The sequence below is a fragment of the Hordeum vulgare genome, chromosome 5H (assembly GCF_904849725.1).
Source record: "Hordeum vulgare subsp. vulgare chromosome 5H, MorexV3_pseudomolecules_assembly, whole genome shotgun sequence".
Taxonomy (NCBI): domain Eukaryota; kingdom Viridiplantae; phylum Streptophyta; class Magnoliopsida; order Poales; family Poaceae; genus Hordeum; species Hordeum vulgare.
The window spans coordinates 32926812-32947085 of record NC_058522.1 but is presented as its reverse complement, the minus strand read 5'-3'; the positions used below and the strand labels follow the sequence as shown (position 1 = coordinate 32947085).

The 20274-nt window shown below is 39.2% G+C and overlaps 1 pseudogene; it reads left to right on the top strand.

Moving 5' to 3' along the window:
- Window positions 1–1343: 1343 nt before the first annotated feature.
- Window positions 1344–20274, top strand: part of LOC123396265 — a 104256-nt pseudogene continuing 85325 nt past the window's right edge.

Sequence of the window (20274 nt, the reverse complement as noted above, 5' to 3'; positions counted from 1 at the left end):
AGGTTTCTGTCGACGTAGCAGTATCCACTATGTTCTGAGATTCACTACAAGAAATTTATCTCATACATGACGTTCTTTAAGATGTCCTTGATGAATTCGTCATAAATCTATGACGATTTCCTCTGAGATTGTCGTAAGCCGTTTGAGGGGATCAAATCTACATATAAATTACGACGATGTGAGTAAAAAACGTCGTAACCGCATAAGATGAGATCGTCATCACTTTCACGACGATTATAAAAATGTCGTAACATGTTCTAACTATGTTGACATGTCATTTGTGGGTCCATTCTATCCCACCTCATCCATGTATTGAATTGTTTTTTATACCACTTTTTTGTTGGGCTATTTTTTTCATCTTACTTTTATATTGGGCTGGTATTTTATCCTTCATGCTTGCTAATGGACTGGTTTGTGGTGTGTGATAATATTTTATATTATACATAATATATGGTCTAATATATTTTTAAATGAGTTGCTACATTTTTACAACAAAGGTTTGGTACGTTCTTTACAAAAAACCTATTTTCTCACACTTCGAAAATAGAAAATGATTTTTTTGTGCAAACAAAATGTAAAATCTCTTTAACAACGTTGTTTTCATACCAACATACACAAATGTGGACAATATTGGATCATTGTAACAAACTATAACAGGATAAAATATAAGAGAAACAAACAAACATTGTTTTATATAAGCTTAATTATGATTGATGGAATCTGCTATGGCATGGATCGATGATGTGTCAAACATCCATCCATCCGTATATCCATCCATCCGTCCATCCAACCCACCGGCCCACCAAACCCTAGGCTTCATTCCTCCCCCCCGAATCCCAGATCCACCCAACCAGCCGGCGGCAGCCACCTCTCCCCTACCCCCACCCAACCTGCCGTGCCGATCTGATGGGCGTGTGGACGAGAAGGGGAACCTCCTCCCCGGCCGACGGGGATGGTGCAGCCGACGGGCCTCCTCGACCCGACGACACGGCGGCGCCCGTTCCTCGACCAGCGGCGCCCCTCCTTCCACCGGAGGTGGCAGCAGCGCCCGCTCTGGGCTCGCCTCCTTCTCTTGCTCCTCCTCGCCCTCGCCGGCTCCCCCGACACCTCCTCCCCGCCCCAATGCGCCGCACCCCCATCCCCAGCCTTCGTCTCCAAGGCACGTACGAATACGAGCTTTCTAGGCATCGATCCAGTGGTTGATTACTCGATCCCGAACTGACCCCGTGGGATTCCCGGTCTAGATCCGCCTCTGATTCGCTCGGCGATAGCTGGTGTTGTTGTTGTCGTTATCGAAGGAGAAGGAGGGGGAGTCCTAGCCACCTCCTAGGGCAAGGCCGCAAATGTGGGAGCCAAAGTAGAAGTGGACAGCGGAGGAGGAGGCGGCGCTCAAGGCCGGGATAGGCAAGCACGGGGCCAGGAAATGGTGCACCATACTCAAGGACCCCGAGTTCAGGAACATCCTGTGCTACCGCTCCAACGTGGACCTCAAGGTTCGTTTCCTGGGCCGCCAGACCCTGCCAGCTTTAGCCGTTGTATGTAGGCAGGGAATTCTGATGGTTGTTTGCCTGTGCGGGTGTGTGTTTGCCGGCCGTGATCGTAGGACAAGTACAGGAACATGAATGTCACCGTGAACGCGTCGGGCTCTCGCGACAAAGTGCGAACAATGGTGACGACAACGCCCACGGCTAAGAAGCCGAGGTCTGCTCCGAAGTAGGAAAGCCACTCGACGGCGATCACCACCATCACCTATGACGGTGATGATGACGTCGTCAATGTGAAGCCTATCATAAAGCCCATTGTAACGTTTACTACAGGGAATAAATCGCTATCTAGGTAGGTGTCCCGTTTGATATGCCGGTTTGGAATGCTTGTTTTATGTCCTTTGTTCTACAAGTATCTTGAACAGAAACTTGCAAGGTTTTGATTGCTTTAATGTACCTTTGTGATGCCGTTCCTGCAGGCTAGAAAATATCATACTGGAGAACGTGAAGACCTTGAATGAACCTACACGGTCATACAAAACAGTCGTTGCTAATTCTTCTATTTATCGTGTACTTTATCACAATGAAATGATATATGATCCTTTATTATAAATACCAAATTTTTTAGTCTTCATGAATAAAAAGAATTACTCATTTACTTCGCTGATCACTTAATATATATTTTTTACAATTATTGAGTCAGTGATGTAGAAAATTTTGTGACAACATAGACATGCAAAAATGATTTCATGATAACTAGTGGCTACAAAATCCCTTTCCATTGGGCAGAGTTCTACCTAATCTAGTTTGTTATGTAGATTGCACTGGTTCTTAACATATTTTTCTTGTCATGTAGGAACAATACTGGCCACCTGCTGATTTTGATCATGTACTGTCTGCAAAACTGAATGAGTTGACATCATCTAGGAAATTGATGAAGGTAGTAACGTTTCTTTCAACCGTAACTACATTATCATATAGATTATAAAGCGGTAGAAAAAAGTGCCCTGATATAAATTAGCAAAAGTCACACCTGTTACCATTGTTGTAGCATATAAATTAAGTCTGATGAAGCTCAATTGAATTGAACTAGGATCTTTTCATATTTTATGTTTACATATTATGTATGGATTTATCATTATATGGATGACCGTGCTTGATATGTTGTGCTTCCCAAGCATTCACCCAATAAACACGTGCGTGAGCACTCTCTGTTCCAAACAAATTGTTTGCCTGCTATTGGCATGTACTTATCTATTCTATTATAACTGCTTTCAGTGTCGTAACATATTTAATATAGTACAATACTTATCTAGTTAGTAAGATTCAAAATGTCATACTATATTTCAGAAAGATACTATTATACCTTTTGTTGGATCTCTTTGGTGCCAGTGATATCTTTTGTATGCATATTTTTTTGCCATGGTCCACCTGGAAATTGCTCTGTTATATATATTTCTAGTTGGAATGTCCAAGTCCCTAAAATCATGAACCTGGATAATTGCCTTGAAAATTTGTATGTGCACATAGATAGACTAGGTTACTCTTTTTAAGAGTATAAGCCATTTCCCTCGTCTTGGCCTTGGGGCTTGGGAATTTCGATCGGATCTGCTGTCGTCTGGCCTCTAGACTGCAGCAACATTTTCGCGGCCGCCGCCATTGTCGGGCACGAATTTTTGGAGCCTCCTGTCATTTTTTCTCGGAGTAATACTCGGTGGCTTCGTCGTTTCATTTGTAGATCCCATCTGGGGTAGAAATGTTCGGAAGTTGCTGTGGTTTCTCATCCTCCGAGCCGCTCAAACTATTGTCTCAGTTCGAGATCACCTCGGGTATTAACAGGACTAGGTCGATTCTCCATTAGAGGGTAGCTCTGTTTTTTAACCAGAGTTGTATTGGATGCTCCTTTGATTTTCCATGTATCACTCCTTTGATTTTCCACAAATCATTCTTCTTCTGCTAACTGGGAAATTAATATATGCTCTCTGCTTGTTATTACACTTGATTTCTTCAGACGAAGGATACCATCTGGGAGTAACTTGGTAGTTCTTCATATGCTCAAATAATTTTCATTAACTTGGGAGTACTTTGAAGGCTTTAATGTTCATCTTTTTCTTTGTTGACACCAAAACTAATTCCTTGTTAAGAATTTTTGCCTTCCTTAGTGAAGGATACTGGTTACTAGCTTGGCATCGTATGCCCTACAATATTATTGAGATCATGAAGTTTATTTATTTACAGTGTACTGTTCTCCTATCTTCAAGAGATTGGAGAAAAACTATCATAAATCGGAGGCAGGTCGTTCCTTGGCAAAAACTCGTACATGTTGTAAGAAAATCAGGGGAGGATCCAGCCATTCATGTGAAAATAACTTCTTATTTTGGTTTCTGTAAATGTGTACACTGTCGAACAAACATCTTAATTATAATGTAATGCATCTGTAGATAACTTACTCATGTAGCTATTTGCCGCTTACTTGCATTCAGGAATTAATTTGATTTCCTGTACTGACGGTCATGTAATCACCTCTACTGTAGAAAGTATTGTGTTTGTTTGCATTCACAAAATGGTTGGATGTTCTGCTAGCATGTACTAGATGGTCATGTAGTTGTGAATATATGCCTGCAAGTCTTGTCTTTGTTTTACGCAAGCAAATTGTCGATGCTCCGCTCTCGCCTGCCACCTTGTTTCTATCTATATATCCTGGTTCGGTCATGAATAACTTATGCATGTGGTGTAGGGAGCATGTTAGAGTGGCTAGTATATATAGTTGACCCTATCACTTTATTCTTTAGAGCTATGAATGATGTACACACCACTGTTTTGCTGTGGTCGAAAATTCCTCCTCTCTGAATAAATGAAATGAATCCCCTTTTCCCGTATCGTCTCTGTAGGTGCAGCGTCCAGAGGAGGTGGAGCAGCGGGCCAACATCCATCTTCACCTCCCACCTAGCGGCTGGACCGCCCCTTGCAGCAAACATGGTGAGCCCAACTACCCCCTAATCTGAATATCACCTTCACTTTCTACGTGTCGGTTGAAGTCTGGTTCAGTTTGTACGTTTCTTTACTTTAGTTCACCTGCACTTTCTGTTCTCCTGTTCTGTACTTTAGTTGCCTTTGGCATTAACTGCAGAGTTGGCAATGCAATGCTCTAATTAGCAGTCGAAATGGTAGATCAACTGTAGGACTTAATAAACCATACTAAACAAATTTATCACAATATGTGGATTCTTATAGTGATTTGTAGCTGTAGGACATGATTAAGGATAGCTCGAGCATTAATTTTTTACGAGCATTAATTTACGCTCTGAATGTGTGCCACCTAAAATAAAGTTACTTCGCAAATAATTCAACCATGACATAATTGTGTCAGTTCGCTGTTTTCCTAAGATACATTTTAAGAAGAAAGTGTATTTTTCAGTTCGGTGTTCTAGAATGTATGTGTCAGTTCGCTGTTTTAGAATTTATAGGTGTCAGTTCGCTGTTTTTCTAAGATCAAGGCTCACGGTAAGCTTCTTGTTAAAATGTATTTTTCTAAGATCAAAGCTCACGGTAATGTTCTTACACCCTGGTTTTCACCTGGTTATCACACTAATGTGGAGTAGCTTGTTTTGTATTATCTTACATGTCTGCTAATTATTGTGTCATTGACTCCTGCTTTTGTCAGTGCTTAAATTCCTCCAGTAAAGCGAAAATACCAAAAAGATATTGAGTTTACTTGTTTGCATTTTCTTTGTCCACAATTTCCTGGAACAATCTTAGATAGTTTGAAGTTAATTTTCTGTTTCTGTGACCTGTTTAGGTTGGACTAATTATACTCCATAATTTATATCTCAGGATTTTTAACATCATCTTCACACATAGTGGCAACTCTCTTCATTCTTATAGATTTGCTACCATATGTATTATAATGATTTTTTATTTGAAACCATAATTTTGTTGTTGTTACATTGCTTCAAAGGATACATGCCAGACAATGGACGAATCAGCAGACCATCCTCGAGCAGAGACTGCTCTCAACAACATCCTTCCATGTATGGACGCGAGTACAACCAACCGAACCATAGAAGCAAGTGCTCCTTTTGATTTGCTTCTAGCCTTATGCTGGAAGCAATTGAAACTTTGTTTGTAGTAGTGTCAGTTTACTAGTTTATCAGACCTGTTGGTGTTGGTGTTAAAGTGTAGTGAAACTTTGTTTATAGTAGTATCACTTTACTAGTTTATCAGCCATGTTGGTGTTGGTGCTAAAAGTGTGTATTTTGATTGTGCAAACCTGGGAGATGTATTATGTGATGTTATATGATGGATGATTTTAATTCGACTTGGAGTTTTCTTGATTTGAATATGAAATAGTGCTGCATTTAATATTGGACAAATAATTGGTTGAAAAGGCCCAATAAATAGAAATGAAACCAAGTTCTAGAAAAAAACTGTTGAATTCAAAAATGAAAAAGGCTAAAATGAAACTGGATCAAATGTATTTGGGCATGAAAAGGCCAGGGCCCAAATTAGAATGATAAAAAAATTCGAAAAAAATACTAAAGTGGCTGTAAATAGGCCAAGGCCCAAAAACAAGCCCAATAAGAAAAGCCCCAAAAAATAAAACGAGCCCATGTGATCAATTGAAATGGGTTGGGCTGATTTCAACCATGATGTTTTGATTTCGTCGTAATATTGCCACGTAGGACTGCCACGTAGGACTCGGTTGGATTGCCAACGACGATTTAAGATCGTCGTAAAAGTTACGACGATCCAGGAATCGTCGTAAAGGTTACGACGATTTTGATCAAAACGTCGATGGTGTTCATTTATGACGCTCCGTTTTCGACGTTTGGTTTTTCATCGTGAGATCGTCGTAAACTAAAAACTGTGACGATGTAGCGACGAAAATATAGCGTCGTGTATTAGCATATTTCTTGTAGTGATTGATGTTGCTACTACTTTGCCATGCTCAATGCTTGTCACTAGGGCCCGAGTGCCATGATTTCAGATCTGAACCTATTATACTGTCGCCAATATATGTGTGTTCTTGATCCTATCTTGCAAGTTGTAGTCACCTACTATGTGTTATGAACCGGTAACCCTGAGTGACAATAGCCGGAACCACTCCCGGAGATGGCCATAGTATGAGGAGTTCATGTGTTCACTAAGTGTTAATGCGTTGATCCGGTTCTTTATTAAAAGGAGAACCTTAATATCCCGTAGTTTCCATTAGAACGCCGCTGCCACGGGAGGGATGGACAATAGATGTGATGCAAGTTCTTTTCCCTAAGCACGTATGACTATATACGGAATACATGCCTACATTATATTGACGAACTGGAGCTAGTTACATATCTCTCCGTGTTATAACTGTTACATGATGAATAGCATCCGGCATAATCATCCCTCACCGATCCAATGCCTACGAGTTTTTCCTACTGGTCCTTGCTACGTTACTTTGCCGCTACTGCTGTCACTTTGCTGCTACTGGTTATTGTTGCTACTGCTGCTATCATACTAATTAGCTATTGATACTTTGCTGCAGATACTAAATATTTCAGGTGTGGTTGAATTGACAACTCAACTTCTAATAATTTAGAATATTCTTTCGTTTCCCCTTGAATCGAATCAATAAATTTGGGTTGAATACTCTACCCTCGAAAACTGTTGCGATCCCCTATACTTGTGGGTTATCAAGACCTTTTTCTAGCGCCGTTAGCGGGGAGGCACAGCTATATTCTGTGAGTCACTTGGGATTTACGTCTGCTGGTCACTATGAGGAATCCGATAGATCCAAAAAATCAAAGTCTTGCCCTCAACTACGAGGACAGGTAAGGAACTGTCATCTAGCTCTGCACTTGATTCACCTTCAGTTATGAGTAAGTTTGCGACACCACCTCCTGCTAGAAATCTTGATATGTCGCCTGTGCTTGATGATGCTACTTCTTCTGCCCATGATGCTTATGATGATGCTATGATTGATACTGCTTTGCCACTAGGTGCATTCCTTGATGCAAAAATTGCTATAGTTGCTGCTAGATGTGATGATACTTCTAAAACTCTTGATACTATTGAAGTAGAACCTGCTATTTTTCTTGGTAGAACTAGCTCTCCTAGATATGAATTGCCTGCCTGAGTGTTATGTTATGGAGGGAGAGATAGCTGAGGACTTTCTTGCTTGCAAGGATAGCTATGATGTCGAGAACTGGCTCTCCTAGATATGAATTCTGAATGCTAGGATGAAATACAACCCGAAGTTTGCTACTTCGCCTATCTTTGTGACCGATAAGGATTATGAATTCTCTGTCGACCCTGAGTTAATCACTCTGGTCGAATCTGATCCTTTTCACGGTTATGATTCTGAAACGGTTGTAGCCCATCTTACCAAACTGCACGATATAGCCACCCTATTCACTAGTGAGGAAAAGATCTGCCACTATTATATCCTTAAGTTGTTTCCTTTCTTGCTAAAGGATGATGCTAAGACTTGGTTCACTTCCCTTGCTCCTGGTTGTGTGCGTAGTCCCCAGGATATGATCTACTACTTCTCTAAAAAATATTTCCCTACCCATAAGAAGCAAGCTGCCTTGCAGGAAATATACAACGTTGCTCAAGCTGAAGAAGAGAGTCTCCCACAAGCTTGGGGGAGGCTCGTCCAGCTGCTGAATTCTTTGTCTGATCACCCTCTTGAGAAGAATGAAATACTCAATATCTTCTATAATGGACTTATCGATGCTTCTAGAGACCACCTAGATAGTTGTGTTGGTTGTGTTTTTAGGGAACGAACTGTAGAACAAGCTGAGATCCTATTGAATAATATCTTGGGCAATGAGAATGCTTGGACTATTCCCAAACCACCTCCTAAGCCAACTCCGAAGAAAAGAGGTATTCTATTCCTCATTCCTGAAGATATGCAAGAAGCTAAGAAATCTATGCGAGAGAAAGGCATTAAAATCCGAAGATGTCAAAAATCTACCACCTATCGAAGAGATCCATGGTCTTGATAACCCGATACAGGTAGTATAAGTAAATTCTATGCGTAGGTTTGATGAGAGTGATATTCCTTTTGATAAACCTTCTAGCTTATGCCTGGATGAATTTGATAACTTTGTTGCCAAACAAAAAGGTTTCAATGATTATGTTAGCACACAATTGGAACAGAATGCTCATATGCTTAGTCATTTAAGTGCTTGTGTGGACATAAATGTCAATGATCTTAAGCTTCTGACTAAGCATGCCTCTATGGTTACTACTCAGGTAGAACAAGTACTTAGGCTCAAAATGACTTGCTCAATGAGTTGAATGAAAATTCTGTCAGAGTCGTCACTAGAGGCGGTAGAATGACCCAGGAACCTTTGTATCCTGAGGGTCATCCTAAGAGAATTGATGATAGGAACTAGCACGCCAGTAACCCTGTTGCTGTTACACCTGAGAGTCCAAACGATGTCTCTGTTTCTGATGCTGAAACACAATCTGGTGATGAACATGAGCCTAATGATGATATCAATAGTGATATTCATGATACCCATTCCTCCCAAACCATCCAAGAAAAAGGATGTGGAGATTTGATAAGGATAAGGATGTGGAGATTGAACCTGTTGATAAGGATAAGATTTGATAAGGATAAGGATGTGGAGATTGAACCTGTTGATAAGGATGTGGAGATTTGATAAGGATAAGGATGTGGAGATTTGATAAGGATAAGATTTATCAACCTAGCAATGATAAGGATGTGGAGATTGAACCTGTTGATCTTGATAACCCACAGCCTAAGAATAGGAGATATGCTAAGGATGACTTCATTTCTAGGAAGCATGGTAAAGAAAGGGAACCATGGGTTCAGAAACCCATACCCATTCCTCCCAAACCATCCAAGAAAAAGGATGCTGAGGATTTTGAGCGCTTTGTTGAAATGATTAGACCTGTCTTTCTGCAAATGCGTTTGACAGATATGCTCAAAATGTCTCTCTATGCTAAGTACATGAAGGATATTGTTACTAATAAGATGAGGATACCTGAGGTTGAGATTTCCACCATGCTTGCTAATTACACCTTCAAGGGTGGAACTATCTTAACAGACTTTGTTATCTTGGATATTCCCGAGGACGATGCCATGGCGGTCATCCTCGGAAGTCCCTTTTTAAACACTGCAGGGGCTGTTATAGATTGCAACAAAGGCAATGTCACTTTCCATGTCAACGGTAATGAGCATACGATGCACTTTCCGAAGAAACAATATCGAGTACATCGCATCAATGCTATCGAAAAAACTTCATCGATTCTTATTGGGAGCTTTGAATGCCCTATACCTCCTGTCAAGATGAAGTATGCTTTGCTTGTTGGGGAGATACACATCCCCATTGAGGTGACCTAGTGACTATTCGAAAATTCTCCGTTCTCTTTTGCGATTCGAAAAAGTTTGTCAAGGAGACTTGATCAACCTCATTGACGGATTTCTTTCGATGACCATGAGACGGATGAATCAAGGAGTCAGAAACCTCGGTTCCAAGCTTTCACCTTCCGTTGTTTAGAAGAAAAATTATAGATTTAGTTGTAACATCCCAAAATTATAAATTTTGGAATGTTAATATAATTATTAGATTGATTGTTTGTTTGTTTGAGTGATTGAAACTTGAGTGGAATTTGAAACTATTCAAAAAAAATGAGAGGGAATAAAATGACTTTCCCAAAATTTATTATTTTGAATCCCTTTTCAATTTTGAGTTTGAATATTTTCAAAACCCTTCGATTAAAAAAAATCAAACGAGAGGAGGAAAATGACCCTCCAAAATCAGAGACAATGTCTTGATTCAAATTTTAAGTATTTGCAATTTATTTGAAATTCAAATTCCTTTTCATTTTAAAGTTATTGCAAAAAAATGAGTTTTTAAAAAAGTATTTTTTTGGTTTTGATAATATGTTCATGTTTTAGAAAATTTTATTCTGAAAATTTTGATATATAATATGTCTATATAAAATGTTCTCTCTTTTTCATTTATACTTTTTCTTCTTTGTTTTAAAAAAAAATGTTCGTTCGCAAAAAAAAAACAAAGGCCACGGCTGGCCATTCAGCCCATGTGGCCCTTTTTTTTTCTCCTCTTTACGTATATGTTTAGTCCCACATTGCCTATCTATGAACCATTAGACCTCTCTTCCACCTATAAATATAGACCCTAGGAGCATCCAAAAAATCATCTATTTCTGGTTAAATCAATTTTTTGGTTTAACTAGATTTATTAAATAAAAATATTCTTTTCTCTTCGGCGGGATTTCTCGAAGTCGTCTCCTCATTGGAATTAATTCTTACTCTGCATTCTAAAGGTATTTCTCTTCGTATTTTTTTTATACTCCCGTAGTTTATTATTTCTAGACTAGTATTCCTACACTAGTATACGGTAGAGTAATTAGATATATTATTTAGTCTTCGTATTTACACATTTGTACTAGAATTCTTTTAGACATAGCACTTTTTTTCTTTCGTAAAACAGCTTGGCCCTGATTTTTCAAATAGCCATAACTTTTTACTCGTTTATCCGAATTAGATGAAACCAACGCCTAGAGTTTCGTCTTGATCCCACCTATCCGATGAACCTATCATATCAACTTTTCGAAATTTTCAAATTTCGAAATTTCTTCATATTCATATTCAAACTTCTTTTGATCATATCTTTTTATCCGTAGCTCCATTTTAGATGAATCCAATTGCGTCGGATTCGTATCAAAGTAATCTTCCCGTTTGTATCATTATTTTTAACGTTTCAACTTATAATTTTGATCAAATCAGATTTATCTATTAGTGCCCAAAAGTGTTCACATCGTTCTAAGCCGATTCAATGTTATATTCAAATATTTGTATCTTTTGATCCGCTATTTCAAATCTAGTAATTCTTTTTTCTACACGCTCATATTGATCTCCTATATCCAGTAGAATCATTAGTTTCGACCTTTGAACCTTACAAATTTGAGCGATTCAAATTTGTATTCGAACATTCATTTGATCTTATCTTGCAAATCGTACCACCTTTTCAATTGATTCCTTTTACCCCTAAATACTCATGTCATATATTTTTGTACATAACCATCGTACTTCAGTTCAACTTCTCTTGACCTTCTTAATGCAAATTTAATTCATACTTCAATTCGCTATAACTGGCTTTGTAGTGCTCCATTTCAAGAAATTCTTTCTACAAATAAATTCTTATGTCTTATACTATTTGTCAAACAACATTCATGTTGTTCTCCCAATATTTTTGATCATCTCCCATAGTGTATGCAAGTCGACCTTATATAGCAATAGTTCATCGTCCATTAACTCTTTTGATCTCATTCATGCACCTTCACTTTACAACACACTTAGGACCTTTTTATTAAACCTTAGTACGTTGTTATTTTGCACCAAGTCATGCTTTGTTCTTATGTTCTCTTGGTTCTTCCTCTTTGGCATGAATGTTTATTGAATGCTATTTGTTAACGATATATTGCTCGGAGTGTGGCGAGTAGAATTATCAGGATTATGAGAGCGACTATCTTCATCAAGTAATACCAGGCAAGTCACCTTGATCATACTATCACCTATATTTTATGCATCGTAGTTCTACCATCCTATGCCCAATTGCATGCTGCCTAGGTACTTGGAAACTTTAGCATATGTTGTAGTATCATGTGGTAGGAACACAACAACCCCGACACTTGGCCCCGGGACGACAATGTTATATTTGCTATGCTTAAGTAGACGGGTTATCGGTTGAGTGTATACCACGAGTGATGCGAGGTTGATATAATAATCAAGACCAGACTAAGAGAAGATTTTCAAGACCTTGGACGCAATGCAACACTGGGTGAAGGACGGTTGATCGGCTCCCTGGAAAACCCAGTGGATAACCCGGGATACTGGAGAGGCCATGACATCCTGCGGAAAGCTTCACCCAGGCTCAAAGAGACGGACAGATATTTTCAAGACCCAAGGCTTACCTGCAGAGCCACAAGTCATTATGGGCTCTGGCTAGGTTGGACAACGCGGCGACTCTGGACAGGCGGTGCTAGCAGATGTAGAAGAACGGTAGGAATGGATGGGCACCGATAGGGATTCAGAGGGACCCGTTGAAAGACCATGTTTTGATCATCCGGTCTTCAAACACCCTGAAGTGCGAGGACATATTCGGAGGCGATCAAATCTTGTGGGGAACGTGTGCAAAACTCTGCAGAGTACTCAAACCTAATCGATTAGCCGTGTCCACGGTCATGGACAACTTGAGCCAAAGGAACTGAAGTTATCTGAAATTCTCAACACCATTATAAATACTTGATGAGGGTAATATTTATAACTTTGGTATGAGAACTGGTTGGCGGAACCATCTCATTAACAACCAACTATGTAGTAATATTTTGCTTTTAGCCTCTCTTGATGTAGGAGAAAACTTGCTTTTCGCTAAAAAAACTTATAGCCCCACCTGCCATATATGCATATAGTATAGATGAGTACTTTTCAACCCTCTCTTATGTGACTTGCCGGCATATTCAATATGCTGACCTACACGGCTGCAATGTTTTATGTTGTAGATATTTTTCTTCGACGAGTAAGAGTACGATTCAGGGTTACGGTCTACACTCAACTTGCCGTTGGTGTTTATTGGTACTCCACTCCCTTGACTGCTTCCACTGAGATATTTAAGGTATATATCAGTTTTACGCTATTTACATGTGATTGCACTTTGATATATACATTGATGTACTGTGTGTGCCAGCATACTGATCCAGGGATGGCACAGAAACACAGAGGCTTGACTCGTTTTGAGTCGGGTCGCTACAGAAATGGTATCAGAGCACATGTTGACTATAGGACGTGACCCTAGAAACTTGAAACTTCTTATGATAGGACCTCTCAAAAATCTTATTTTCAAACAACACCTTTTACTTCTCACCTCTTTTGATTTCATCAAACGTTCTCTCCCACCTCACATAATTAGACAATGCCCTTTCCCCTTTGACCACGTGAAGGATCAACCGACTCCCACTTCAAAGTAAAGAGGATTTCATCATGCAGTTGAAGCTACACCAGCAGTAGACTCTCAAGACCCGAAGAACTCGAAGACCCCGAAGCGTTCGAATATTTATATGACCATTAGAAGTCCAAACCCCTGTTATATACCCATGTTAGATACGATGATTTGTGAGCCGTCATTGGTGTGTGTTTTCCGACGGCCACAAATAAAACCTATTCTCAAAAATATTGTTTGTATTGTGTGTATCTCCATCCCTCTCTTACCCGTCTCATCCCCAAAACCTCAACCCTACCAGATGGAGTATGAAGCTGGACTTGTAGTCTCTGGACCAATGACCCAGCTGGAGGCTGATATATGGATTCAAAACATGGAGAACCACTTCGGGAGCAACTTGATCTCAAGGAAGTATGAAGTGGAACACGCTCTTCAGTACTTTACACAAAGTGCTGCAATCTGGTCGAAAATGCGTCATGCCATACAAGGATTTAGTGGAGCAGAAACTTGGGATGAATTCAAGAAGACTTTGTGAAGATCCCGACTAATTCAGAAGTGCTATGACAATCCGAAGGAGAAGACTTGTGCATGAAAGATCTATGGATAAATAGGACACACCCATGAAGAACACAAGGATGTATGCACTCATTGTGAAGAAAATCACCCAGCTGAGGAGTGCCCAAGTAGTCAGGTGACTTGTTTCCTTTGTGAAGGAACCACCCACTACCCAGCTCAGTGTCACATTTACCCCAAGTATGCCTGAAACCCATAGTCCCCGGGACTAACAAGGACCAAGTACTATCTTTTTGGAGAAGGAAACATGGATCAGCAAACGTTTTCTTAGGAGCATACGAAAACCTGAGAGTTGTGAAGATACGATAGATGTTTCGTTCAGCTTGCAGAACCAATGGATTATCCGAACTTCGTTCGTGGACAAGAGAAATTCTGCAACGCTTGTGAGGATGCCCAAGTGTTAGAATGCGAGATTCGCTAAACCTTATACAGAGAAATGATTTGGGTGCGGAATGGATTGATCACCATGATGACTTACTCTTATCATCTATCTTGCTATTCGGAATGGTAAATCTGAGAGACTTACCCATAGTGAGAGACGACGTTCTTTGAAGCTTTTGTTTAAGCCTTAGAATGGTATAAGAAAAGCCCATGTACATGGCATTTTTTGTCACGCGTAGGAAATTTCACGGTGAGGATCAAGACAAGACCCCTCTCTCTGCAGAATAACCAAAAATGGTAGACCACCATGAGAACCATCGATATGTTATTTAGAATTGACCACGAGACTATTAGTTAAGAAGACCCAGTGATGGAAGAAACTTATATCAACGGGAGAGCATCACCAAAGGATTTAATATGAAGACTGTGCGATGTCAGTTGCCTAGACCCCAGAGGATTGTTAAAAATTTGAGCGACCGGTAACTCTCATTTTAAGTGTGGTAGCACCCCACTTTGCAGGAGATTGGATTTGTGAGAAGACCTCCAAAACCTAAACCTTTTCTTTCTAGCCTCTTCGAATCTTGAGGACGAGATTCATATTAAGTGTGGTAGTTTGTAACATCCCAAAATTATAAATTTTGGAATGTTAATATAATTATTAGATTGATTGTTTGTTTGTTTGAGTGATTGAAACTTGAGTGGAATTTGAAACTATTCAAAAAAAATGAGAGGGAATAAAATGACTTTCCCAAAATTTATTATTTTGAATCCCTTTTCAATTTTGAGTTTGAATATTTTCAAAACCCTTCGATTAAAAAAATATCAAACGACAGGAGGAAAATGACCCTCCAAAATCACAGACAATGTCTTGATTCAAATTTTAAGTATTTGCAATTTATTTGAAATTCGAATTCCTTTTCATTTTAAAGTTATTGCAAAAAAACTGATTTTTAAAAAAAATATTTTTTTGGTTTTGATAATATGTTCATGTTTTAGAAAATTTTATTCTGAAAATTTTGATATATAATATGTCTATATAAAATGTTCTCTCTTTTTCATTTATACGTTTCTCTTCTTTGTTTTTTAAAAAAAAATTGTTCGTTCGCAAAAAAAAAAAAAAAGACCACGGCTGGCCGTTCAGCCCATGCGGCTCTCTTTTTTCTATTTTCTCCTCTTTACGTATATGTTTAGTCCCACATTGCCTATCTATGGATCATTAGACCTCTCTTCCACCTATAAATATAGACCCATAGGAGCATCCAAAAAATCATCTATTTCGGCTTAAATCAATCTTTTGGTTTAACTAGATTTATTAAATAAAAATATTTTTTTCTCTTCGGCGGGATTTCTCGAAGTCGTCTCCTCATTGGAATTAATTCTTACTCTGCATTCTAAAGGTATTTCTCTTCGTATTTTTTTATACTCCCGTAATTTATTATTTCTAGACTAGTAATCCTACACTAGTATACGGTAGAGTAATTAGATATATTATTTAGTCTTCGTATTTACACATTAGTACTAGAATTCTTTTAGATATAGCACTTTTTTTCCGTAAAACAGCTTGGCCCTGATTTTTCAAATAGCCATAACTTTTTACTCGTTTATCCGAATTAGATGAAACCAACGCCTAGAGTTTCGTCTTGATCCCACCTATCCGATGAACCAATCATATCAACTTTTCGAAATTTTCAAATTTCGAAATTTGTTCATATTCATATTCAAACTTCTTTTGATCATATCTTTTTATCCGTAGCTCCATTTTAGATGAATCCAATTGCGTCGGATTCGTATCAAAGTAATCTTCCCGTTTGTATCATTAGTTTTAACTTTTCAACTTATAATTTTGATCAAATCAGATTTATCTATTAGTGCCCAAAAGTGTTCACATCGTTCTAAGCCGATTCAATGTTATATTCAAATATTTGTATCTTTTGATCCGCTATTTCAAATCTAGTAATTCTTTTTTCTACACGCTCATATTGATCTCCTATATCCAGTAGCATCATTAGTTTCGACCTTTGAACCTTACAAATTTGAGCGATTCAAATTTGTATTCGAACATTCATTTGATATTATCTTGCAAATCGTACCACCTTTTCAATTGATTCCTTTTACCCCTAAATACTCATGTCATATATTTTTGTACATAACCATCGTACTTCAGTTCAACTTCTCTTGACCTTTTTAATGCAAATTAAATTCATACTTCAATTCGCTATAACTTGCGTTGTAGTGCTCCATTTCAAGAAATTCTTTCTACAAATAAATTCGTATGTCTTATACAATTTGTCCAACAACATTCATGTTGTTCTCCCAATATTTTTGATCATCTCCCATAGTGTATGCAAGTCGACCTTATATAGCAATAGTTCATCGTCCATTAACTCTTTTGATCTCATTCATGCATCTTCACTTTACAACACACTTAGGACCTTTTTATTAAACCTTAGTACATTGTTATTTTGCACCAAGTCATGCTTTGTTCTTATGTTCTCTTGGTTCTTCCTCTTTGGCATGAATGTTTATTGAATGCTATTTGTTTACGATAGATTGCTCGGAGTGTGGCGAGTAGAATTATCGGTGTTCACACTTTGCCACTGTATCATCCATGCTAGTTTATTTCTTTTTCTCGTTTTATTTTTGTGTGTCTGTCTAGTTTGAGAAAACCCATAAAGATTTTCTTTTCTTCTTTTGCTTGTTGGGAGCTTTCCCGTGTAAATACTTTTCTTTTTCTTTGGGTCAAGGTAGAAGGCCATGGTTACAATGTTTAGTGGCTCTTGCATGCATATCTGTTTATCTGTTAAAGAGCCATATTACTTTGTCTTCTCCTTTGTGTTTGCTTGCATATTCCAGCTTAGTCCAATGCACGAGAACGCTTATTATTGTTCACATCATTCGGTCGTGCAAGTGAAAGGCAATAATGACGATATATGATGAAGTGACTGAGCCTGGAAAAGCTGGTATGAACTCGATCTATTTTGTTTTTGTAAATATGACTAGCTCATCGTTCCTGATTCAGCTTTGTTGTGAGAGAAACATGTTTGCAATGACAACTTAGAGATCATAGTTTCTGATGCCATGCTTAATTAGCTAGGGGCTTATAATGGTTTGTCTTGGATGCCGACATGAATTTTGAGATGACTATGATGAAGTATGATAGGATGGTATCCTCCTTTGAATGATTCAAGTGGCTTGACTTGGCGCATGTTTACGCATGTAGTTGAAACAAAATCAAAATAGCCTCTATGATATTCATGTTCATGGTGATTTATGTCCTACTCATGCTTGCACTCAATGTTGGTTAATCACAATGCATTTTGATGAGTGTTGTCGCTCTCTAGTTGGTCGCTTCCCAGTCTTTTGCTAGCCTTCACTTGTACTAAGCGGGAATACTGCTTGTGCATCCACTTCCATAAACCCAAAGTTGTTCCATATGAGTCCATCATACCTACCTATATGCGGTATCTACCTGCCGTTCCAAGTAAATTTGCATGTGCCACTCTCTAAACCTTCAAGAAATAATCTGTTTTGCATGCCCAAACCGCTCATGTGGTGACAGGGGCTATCAGTATCTTCCATGCTAGGCATGTTATCCTCGATATGTGTTTATTCACTATCATTCACGAGAAAGGGGCCGGTAATTGGAATGCCCAGTTCCATGCTCAAATCGAAAAGATAATTGCAAACAAAACTCCCCCTGGATTGATGTTGGTATGGACGACACCCGAGGATTCAGTTAGTCATGGAGTGTGATTGATCGGGGGTGGGGTAGTCAAAACTTTACTTTTTTGTTTGGGAACCACCTATAGCATGTGTAGCATGGAAGATGGTGAGAACTCTTGGTCATTGCGTTGACAATGAAAGAATGCCTCCCAAAATTATTATCTCTGTTTTAAAAGCTTGAGCTCTGGCACCTCTACAAATCAATGCTTCCCTCCGCGAAGGGCCTGTCTATTTACGTTCCTCTTGAGTCATCCTCTTCTTATAAAAGCACCAATTCGAGAGCACCTCTGTCATTTTTATGCTTTGCTTTTAATTGCTGTTGACTATGAGTACGACTGGATCTTCTTTGCCATGAATTACAATGTTTAGTCAACCCTTGGTCTTTGAAGGTGCTCTGCATTTATGTTTTGCGGTCTCAGAAAGAGCTAGCGAGATACCATCTGTTCGTACTGCTTCATGATTGTTTTGATTGAAGTGTTAACGTTTGAAACTCATTATTATTTGCTCGCTAGTTGATTATGCCATTGATATGAGTTACCGTGAGACCTCGATGTCATTTGCTTATGTGGTTAGCTTGTGATCTTGCTGAAATACTGGTTATGAGTTAGACATAGTTGCAAAAAGAAGATCAAATAGAGTTCGTAAAAGTTTTTCTTTTGTCTCTTTCAGTTTGTCAACTGAATTGCTTGAGGACAAGCAAGGTTTTAAGCTTGGGGGAGTTGATACGTCTCCATCGTATGTACTTTTTGCTACTTCTCAAACAACAGCGCCAGAAATTGACACGTTGACGAAGATTGGGCTTGCGTTGGTTTTTCCCTTGAAGAGGAAAGGGTGATACAGCACAGGAGCAGTAAGTATTTCCCTCAGTTTGAGGACCAAGGTATCGATCCAGAAGGAGGGTCTCGTCAAGTCCAGAGTACCTACGCAAACACAAACAAGCTTGCACCCAACGCTACAAAGGGGTTGTCAATCCCTTCAAGATTGTTTGCAAAGTGAGATCTGAAGGCGGAAAGTGCAACGAAGTAAAAAGTGTAAGGCTGAAAATCTGGTGTGGATTAGACCTTGGGGGCCATAGTGTTGACTAGAGGCTTCTGTCAAAATAGCAAGTAATACGGTGGGTGAACAAATTACTGTCGAACAATTGATAGAACCGCGCAAAGTCATGACGATATCTAAGGCAATGATGACATGATGTAGAGGGATAATCTCAAACCAATGATGAAAACCCCATCTTTTTACCCTTGATGGTAACAACACGATACGTGCATCGCTACCCCTTCTGTCACTGGGTGAGGTCACCGCACGGTATGAACCCAAAACAAAGCACTTCTCCCATTGCAAGAATCATAGATCTAGTTGGCCAAACAAAACCCACAACTCGAAGAGAATTACAAGGATATGAAATCATGCATAAGAGAGATCAGAAGAAACTCAAATAAGATTCATAGATAATCTGATCATAAATCCACAATTCATCGTATCTCGACAAACACACCGCAAAAGAAGATTACATCAAATAGATATCCATGAAGATCATGGAGAACTTTGTATTGAAGATCCAAGAGAGAGAAGAAGCCATCTAGTTACTAACTATGGACCCGTAGGTCTATGGTGAACTACTCACGCATCATCGGAGAGGTCATGGTGTTGATGGAGAAGGCTTCCGTGTCCGAATCCCCCCTCCAGCAGGGCACCCGAATGTGCCCCAGATGGGATCTTGTGGAGAAAGAAGCTTGCGGCGGCGGAAAAGTGATTACGATGCTCCCCTGAATTTTTTGGGAATATTTGGGAATTTATAGGCGCAAGATCTAGGTCAGGGGACCTCCAGGGAGCCCACAAGGCTGCATGGCGCGACCCCCTGGCCGCGGGGTGGGGGCTTGTGGGGCCCCCGGGGCTCTTCTGTCTTGGCTCCCAAGTCCCTCGATCTTCTTCCGTTCCAGAAAAAATCTTTTTGGGGATTTTCTTCCGTTTGGACTCCGTTTCAAAATCTCCTCTGAAAGGGGTCAAAAACATGGAAAGAACAGGAAATGGCACTTGGCACTGGATTAATAAGTTAGTACCAAAAAATAAATAAAAGGCATGCAAAACATCCAAAGTTTGACAAGATAATAGCATGAAACCATCAAAAATTATAGATA